Source organism: Chrysochloris asiatica, unplaced genomic scaffold (assembly GCF_000296735.1).
Source record: "Chrysochloris asiatica unplaced genomic scaffold, ChrAsi1.0 scaffold00043, whole genome shotgun sequence".
Taxonomy (NCBI): Eukaryota; Metazoa; Chordata; class Mammalia; order Afrosoricida; family Chrysochloridae; genus Chrysochloris; species Chrysochloris asiatica.
Genome location: NW_006408561.1, coordinates 21,127,640 through 21,136,135, shown reverse-complemented (window position 1 = coordinate 21,136,135; position 8,496 = coordinate 21,127,640). Strand labels below are relative to the sequence as shown.

Genomic DNA, 8,496 nt, shown 5'->3' with positions numbered 1-8,496 from the left:
TACTGACCCTATACTTTACCAAACATGATGTCCTTCTGCAGGAACTGGTCCCTCCTGATAACATGTCCAAAATATATGAGATGAAATCTTGTCATCCTCACTTGTAAGGAGCATTCTGGATTTATTTCTTCCAAGACAGATTTGTTTGTTCTTCTGGCACTCCATGGTACTTTCAATATTCTTTGCCAATACCATAATCTAAATGCATCTATTCTTCTACAATCTTCCTTATTAATTGTCCAGCTTTCACATGCATTTGAGGCAATTGCAAACACCGTGAATAGAGGAAGACCAGAGAAGGAGCCATGCATTTGAATTGTGGTGTTGGAGAATACTGAAAGTATCATGGACTGTCAGAAGAACAAACAATCTATCTTGGAAGAAATACATCCAGTACATGTTGTCAGGAGAGACAATCCCTGGAGAAGGACATCATGCTTGGTGATTTACCTCAGGGTCCCTGAGAATGAGGTAAACCCCCAATGAGATGAATTGACAGAATGGCAATAGCAATGGGTTCAAGCATGACAATTATGAGGACAGTGCAGGACTGGGTAGTGCTTCTTTCTGTGGTGCATAGGGTCACTGTGAATCAAAGCCAACTTGATGGCACCTAACAACATAATTACAATGCCAGAGTTAAATAATAGAAAGCATTAAAAACACTTAGCATATAGTAATCTATCGATAAATGATAGCAAGTAAAAATAAATAAATAAAAATGAGTGCCTTGGGTTGAGGAGAGAAGAGGGTTGTTGAATTTTCTTGATCACAGAACCCACTTTTATTTTTATCCAATACCCACAGAAAAGCCATGAGACGCTTTTTGCAAAATGCTAATTTAGTGAAATTGTTATGTGTTTACTCATCACAAATGGGCAGCATTTTCTAAAGAACTTGAGCTATCTAAGCAGTTATGCAAGATCGCTTTAAGGAAATGCCCCAGATGATATAATCTAGAGATCTCTGCCAAAAAATAAAAAAATGAAGAGTCATTATTTTCATTTTAAGAAATGAAATGTTTATAGTTTATAGCCTTGTTTATAGTTTCCAAATATTTTCCACTCTGGCTAAATGTGATTCTGGGAAAAATACTATTTGTTCCTTAATAATGTCTTATGTGTTGTTGTCTTGAAAAGCAGTGATCCTCCTGCATCTCAGGTCTGGGTAGACCTTCTTTTACTATACCACTCTACTCCCTAGGGGACCAGTAGACACAGAAGGTTTGAAGAGTGAGAGGTTCTGTCCTTGAACCGAGTATTTAACCCAAGAGTCAACCTCAGAAAGAAGAGTATCAGGAGCCAAGAATAGCCAGGTCAAAGAGCTTGTACTTTCTTCAGTAGGGACAGAAGACTTCAGACAGAATATTTGTACAGAATTTAGCCTTAAAAAGTCCAGAAAAACCATGGACATTTTTGAAAAAAGAATGTCAGCAGACAATAACATGAATTTCGAACAACTACCATAAATTCTACCTCCTAAAAGATACTTTTTATCCTTCATCTCAGAAGTGAAAGAGTTGGGCCTGTGAATATTCACTTCTGTTGTGTACTTCAAGGCATACTGTCTCTCTCCCCACTCCTAAATTAATGCGATCACAAGGTTGATGGTTCAAACTCACCAATCACTCCTAGGAAACCCTATACAGGGTTGCTTTGAGTCAGAACCAACTCAACAGCACTTAACAACAAAAACAGTAAGCACTTGGAAAAATATATTAAAAATAATTTCATTATTTCAGAAAAAGTGGAACTCCTCTCTTACAAATTTTACCAAAAAAGGATATATGGGTCAGCTTTATGCATTTTTTATGTAGGCAAAGAAGAGTCTATTCAAAATCTGAAAACTAGGATGTAAGTTTTGGATTTACTGCACTTTCTTAGAGCAAGACAAAATTAATTGTGGAACATTTACCTCAGTAGACAGGTTACTTGTCAGCTGTTTGAACTTTGAATTTAGGTACAAAATGTGTCTAAAGATCATTGTCTCTTTACTGTTTTCATATACTTCTTTCATGTTGTTGTTAAGTGCTGTCAAGTTGATTCCGACCCATAGCGACCCTGTATAGGGTTTCTGAGGAACAGCTGGTGAGCTTGCAGTTCAAACGACTTTGCAGTCTGACTCATTAGCCCACAGCATCACACCAGGACTCACTTCTTTATTAATCATATCAAATATTCAGATACCATACAAAGTAGCAAGTACAAGGGTTGTACAAGAGTCGAGTTCCACCACCCAAACAAGACACAAGTTAATAGAAACATACACCTTAATAATAAAAATGTTCTGACTACAGTAGAAATGTTGTTATAGCTGGGTGCCTTGGAGTTGCTAAAAGAAATAAAGGATATGTATTTCCTCAAAGAAAGGAGCTCTGGTAGCATAGTGGTTACCAATTGGGCTGCAAATCTCACTATCAGCAGTTCAAAACTACCAGCTGTTCCATGGGAGAAAGATGAGGCTTTGTGCTCCAGTAAAGATTTACAGCCTCAGAAACCCTGTGCAGGATCGCTATGAGTCGGAACCGACTCCACGACACATCACAACAACAATTTCCTTAAAGAAATATTTATTTTCTCATTGGCACAGATGTTGTTGTTTTTCAATCCTTTGTTATTATAAAATAATTGGGTCCCCTTTCAGATTATCTGTGTTTTGACTGTTTTCACATGGGCAAGGACGGGAAAGAGCTTTTGAATTGCAATTCATCAAATGATAGAGCTAAAAGGGACCTTATGTTCATGGAGTTTAGGACCTTAATATTTTTTATAAGAACAAACGATAATAGAGTCCCTAGAAATTAACCCACCAAACCCAAGTACACTCGTGAGAGTGACATTGTCTTTAAACCTTACATGGCAATCCCTGATGCACTGCCGTGATGCCCAGAGAAGACAGGGCGACATGGAAGTCCAACTACTTCCTTCAGATCACACAACTTCTGGATGATTATCCAAAATGCTTCGTCGTGGGAACAGACAATGTGGGCTTCAGGCAGATCTGCATGTCCCTGCTCTGGAAGGCTGTGGTGCCGATGGGCAAGAACACCATGATGCCCAAAGCCATCCAAAGGCACCTGGAAAACAACCCAGCTCTGGAGAAACTCACATCCGGGGCAATGTGGGGTCTGTGTTCCCCAAGGAAGACCTCTCACTGAGATCGGGGACATGCTGCTGGCCAACAAGGTGCCAGCTGCCGCCCGTGCTGGGGCCACTGCTCCATGTGAGGTTACTGTGCCAGCCAAGGACACTGGCCTGGGTCCTGAGAAAACCTCCTTCTTCTAGGCTCTGGGCATCACCACAAAGATCTCCAGAGGCACCATTGAAACCCTGATGTGCAGCTGATGAAGACTGGAGACAAAGTGGGAGCCAGTGAAGCCACCCTGCTGAACATGCTGAACATCTCCCCTTTTTCCTTCGGTGTTTGACAATGGCAGCATCTACCACCAGGAAGTGCTTGATATCACCCAGGAAGCTCTGTGTCCGCAACGTTGCCAATGTATGTCTTCAGATTGGTTACCCAGCAGTTGCCTCAGTACCTCATTCCATCATCAGTGGGTATAAGTGGGTCCTAGGTTTGTCTGTGAAGACTGAATACACCTTCCCACTGGCTGAAAAGGTCAAGGCCTTCTTGGCTGAGCCATTTGCATTTGTGGCTGCTGCCCCTGTGGCAGCTGCCTCCACCACCGCTCTAGTTGCTGCCTGGGTCTTGGCCAAGGTTGAAGCAAAGGAAGAGTTGGAGGAGTCAGACAAGGATATGGGATTTGGTCTCTTTGACTAGTCACCAAAGCTACCATCAACTCAGCCAGCTTTATTGGCGGCAAAGAATTAAAGGCTTACTTCTCTTTAAAAAAAAAAAAAAAATCTAGGAGTTAAAGAAACGGCGGGATGGCGCTTTTTTTTTTTTAAAGAAAATGAACAGATCATTTGATGATACAAAGGAGATTGTGGCCTTCCTTCTGCGTTGTTTTGCTGTCCGACGGGGACAGGGGTGGGGGGCCATATATCGCAGACCTCTCTCTTTTAGAACCCACATGGAGAGCAAGATCAGAGACAAAAAAGCAAAACCCACTTGGAAGAGATCCCAGGGTCATCCAACTTAGAAAGGACTTAATGAACCAACAGAACGGGGAAGAGCGTTCCAGGCAGGGTCCACGGAAAGGTGGGCTCTTCTCCGGCTGCCCTGCACACGGACCGGTCCCGAGCAGACTGTTCGCCCACCACTGTGCACGTACACGAAACCCAGACAACTTCAGTTTATTAAGATATGACTTCCAGCACGCCTAGGCTGGCTTGGCACATGAACGTATGCAAAGCAAGAAGGGTTCAAGGGCCTCATCAAACTGTTAATTTTAGAAAAAAGAGAAAAACAAAACAAGAACAAAAAATCAAATACCCACTAAAAGCTAACATCTGTAAGTGGAATTAAAAGGCACTGAAGTGAAAACAATGTCTTTTCTCAGCAGTATGGAATTATGCTACAGCTACAATCTCTTTTTAAGTCTCTGCCATCCTTGCCCCCAACTCAGGTCTAGGTAGCAAAGGGTCATTGTCATATCTCCTCCGCTAAAACATGGTTTTCTTCCAGATCAGAAACCGTGTCTCATGCTTCTTTACATCTCCTCTAACCAGAAGACTACTGGGCACATTTATAATGTATCAACATCTACATATCAACAATGATATTATCCCAAGATGGTGGTAGAAGCTAAACGCATTAAGCTTCTTCCAAAAAAAGGGAGAGGTATTAATTTAATGATGCCAGATCCACAAATAATTGTTTTAAAAGATTAATATAAAGGAGAAGTTAATGAAGTCTTTTGACCAGGACTACAAGATTGGATTAAATTAAGTTTTGTTGAATTAAACTGGTCTTTTTACATGCCTGCGCAAGACTTTTCATTTGGCTGGTCTCCCATTGTACTTGTCATTAGGATTTTTAATTGCTAGAAGTCATGGGAACTGAGAGAGTGTTTTCTCTCTGTGTTTTTCTATTCTGGTTAAACCAGAATATGAAAGAGATACAATCTAAGGAGAGGAATATTGACACAAGTGTCATGTGTATGTGTATGTATGTGTGCATAGTGGGCCTAAGAAATGTTTCTTTATAACAAGGATGCAATTTGCAATTTTGTTTTTGTTTTGTTCTTTTTTTTTTTTTTTTACTTTTTAATGTGAATTGAGAGAAGGTTTATAGACAAGATCATCAGTTTTGCATTGAACAAATAATATACTTTGCTTCATCTCAATGATTGCAACCTTCTCCATGGAACAACAGTCATCTACTTCCTCTTTGTCCCTCGCATCCACCTTCCCATCCCTTCTTGCCATTGTCTTTAGGTACATGTTGCCCATTTGATTTTGAATCATTGACTGTTCCATCATTCATAGTAAGTGTATCTTTCCAGCATTGTTGTTCCCCGTATATATCTAACTACTGCTTGGCTGAAAGTTGTTCCCCCTATGTACCAAGCTACTTCTTGGCTGAAACATGATTTTTTTCTTTCCAGACCTGAAGGGTAGTTGAGGACCACAGTCTCAGTTTCCTCTAGTCTCTTTCCAGCCAGTAAGCCTAGTCTTTTTTTAAAAAAATAATTTTGAGTTTTGTTCTACACATTATGGCACTCTATCCAAGCCTTCTAATGTGATCCTGTTTAGGGCAATTGGCAACGGTAGCTGGCATCATCTAGTTCTTGTGGTCTCAGAGTCATGGAAACCAATGTTTCATGCTCCATTAATTCATTGGACTAATTGATTACAAACATCTTCCTTTCTGATCACTCTTCTTTCTTCCATACATGGAGAGAACAATAGCTGAACACTAGATGGTTGCTCACAGGCTTTGTTTTTTATACATACATATATACTGCAATGATTACAATCCCCTCCATGTGTCATTGGATGACACATTTGCCTCAATTCCAGCTTTGTTTATTTTTATTTTTGGTGTACAGAAAAATATATAAACATTTAAACAGCCAAGGGGCACATTTTGAAAGCTAGCCTCCTGGCCGCCAGCAAACAGACTTTCTCTTTCCATGAGTCTAGTAGAGTCCTAGGCTGCTGTATCTCTCCATGCCATCACCTCTGCCTGTACCTCTGGTGTCACTGCTTCTCTAGTTAAGATCCATGTTCCACTCATGCTCTTCCTTCTTGATAGTCCTAGGGTCCTCTGTTCCTGAAATGTAAGATTAACTACTGCCCCTTTTTTGTTATACAACTTCTTCCTTTACAGTTGTGACAATCATAATTAGTCATGATAATAATTACTCACTATTGAATCAAAAGAATCTTATCTCCTTCTCTTTCACCATAAATATGAGACTATTCAGTGGGGATTCTATCTTCCCTCCCTCACTCTGAAATGAAAATCCCTCTTGAAAAATAGTAAAGCAGTCACTCCATGCCTTTATAGCTCCCCCTCATTTTAGATATCCCATGTCTGAGCTGCCCATTCCTAACCACCCTGTGCTCTGAGGGGAGAGGCTTGGTGCTTGATATGAAGACTCTTTCCCTCTTGGTTGGCATTTTGAGCTACTACCTCCATAAACAAAGATCAAGTTCATCAAATTATAGCAATCTATAATTGCTTCCTGTATCAAATTTCTCTATCTTCTTCTAGTCAAGTTCTGATTATCAAGCCATCCAAATTAGGTCAAATGAGTACCATCTGTAAGTTTGGGCATTCTTGCATGCCTCCCCCCACTTCATATCAGCTGGACACTTCACTCTCAGTTCTAGTCCCCAGTGGTTAGGTCAGTGTCCATGGGTTCAGAAGTTCCCAGGTCTCCCCAAACTTCGGACCAAGCAGCCCTTCCTCTTCTCTCTCATCTCAAGGTCAACAGGAGTCTATGGACCATGGTTTAACTCAGTCCATGTCTTCATTACTTCCATTCCCCTACTTCCACTCACAAGTAGACCAATGTAGTCACCAGCAAGCTTATAAGTCTGCTAGTGTGTTCCCTTTGAGTTTCAGTCTTGGGAGGGGGTTTGTCCTGAAGGGACTTGATGGCTTGCCTTGAAGGTTCCCAGGCAGAGAGCTTGCTTGTTCTTGTAATAGCTGATCAGTCTGCTGGGGTTATTTTTTTGTTTTTGTATTTCTGCTGGTCTCTTTTTCAAGAAGTATCTTCTGTTCCTCTAGCTGCTCTGGGCTAGTCTGCATGTCCTTTCAAGTGAGAATGTCCCACCTCAGAAGATTCTGGATGGGGCTCAGGATTCCACCTAAGATCCTATACTCTACAAAGGTTTCACAAGAAGCCTATTTCACTGGGCAAGTTATAGAAACTCTTTTAGATATTCCAATCAGATACAGGCTGAAGATGGATGGGCTTACAAGCTTTCTTTAATCATGTTTACCAATATGCCTTTCTATCCCACTCACGTGTCTATTTTACAATACTAGTAGGCAGGGGAAGCTGATATCCATAATTCACTCACCTTAACATGATTTCCTCTCTTTTACCCATTTGGATTATGCCTCTATCCCTGTGTCACAGAACTCTGGTGTTCCAAGGTAGAGTATACACCACTATTTACCTCTGTCCCATTTAGCCCATGCAAATCTTTCTACGTGTTTCGTTCCCCTATCTTTCTTTTTCTTTCACCCCCCCCTTTCCCTTCTTGTGTATTGCCTTCCCCTCATCCAAGCTATGATGTTACTATCCTCAACCTGTGCCTTACTGTCCCTTCTCTCCCACCTGTGGTAACCAACCCAACGGAGAATCTTTTTTTTCTTTTTTCTTTTAGTATGGACATCTTTTCTTAAGCTTTTATAATAAAGGCCTTATATAATTTTTGTCCTTTTATGAGCAGTCAAACATCTTAACATTATTTCATGGACTGACCTTCCCAAATCTCTAATTTCAATTTTGTAGTTTTGCTCTGCCCTGGGATCTTCCATCTCTGGAATGAGGTTGTCACATATATCAGTGTCTGATTGTTGGCTGGTTTTGTTGATTCTCAGTCCAAAGAACTCCCTTTAGTATGTTTTGGAGTGCTAATTTGGCCTTTACAAAATCCCTTCATTTCTTCTTATCCAAGAATGTTTTGATTTTGCCATCATATTTGATTGACAGCTTTGCTGGGTATATGATTCTTGGCTGGCAGTTTTTTTCTTTCAGAGTTTTGTATAAGTCTCCCCATTGTCTTCTTGCCTGCATGGTTTCTGCTGAGTAATCAGAGTTTAATCTTATTTTCTTTCCTTTGTATGTAACATTCTTTGATTATGATGCCTTGGTGATTTTCTTTTGGGGTCTATCTTTTCTGGGGTTCATTTAGCTTCTTAGATGCTTATCTTCTTATCCATCAATATGTTAGGGAAATTCTCTTCCAGCAGCTTTTCGAATACGTCTTCTGTAGTTTTTTTTCATTTTGTTTTTTTTGTCCCTTCCTGTTCTGAAATATGAATTAGTCTCAAGTTATTCCTCTTCCTATTGTCCCATATGAATCTCAGGCTTTCTTCAGATTTTTTTAATTCTTTTTTTGCGTGTTCTTCTAT

General features: G+C 40.4%; 1 pseudogene; it reads left to right on the top strand.

Annotated features, from left to right (window-relative positions):
* Positions 1 to 2,881: 2,881 nt before the first annotated feature.
* Positions 2,882 to 3,780, top strand: LOC102817491 (annotated as a pseudogene).
* The last annotated feature ends 4,716 nt before the right edge of the window (positions 3,781 to 8,496 follow it).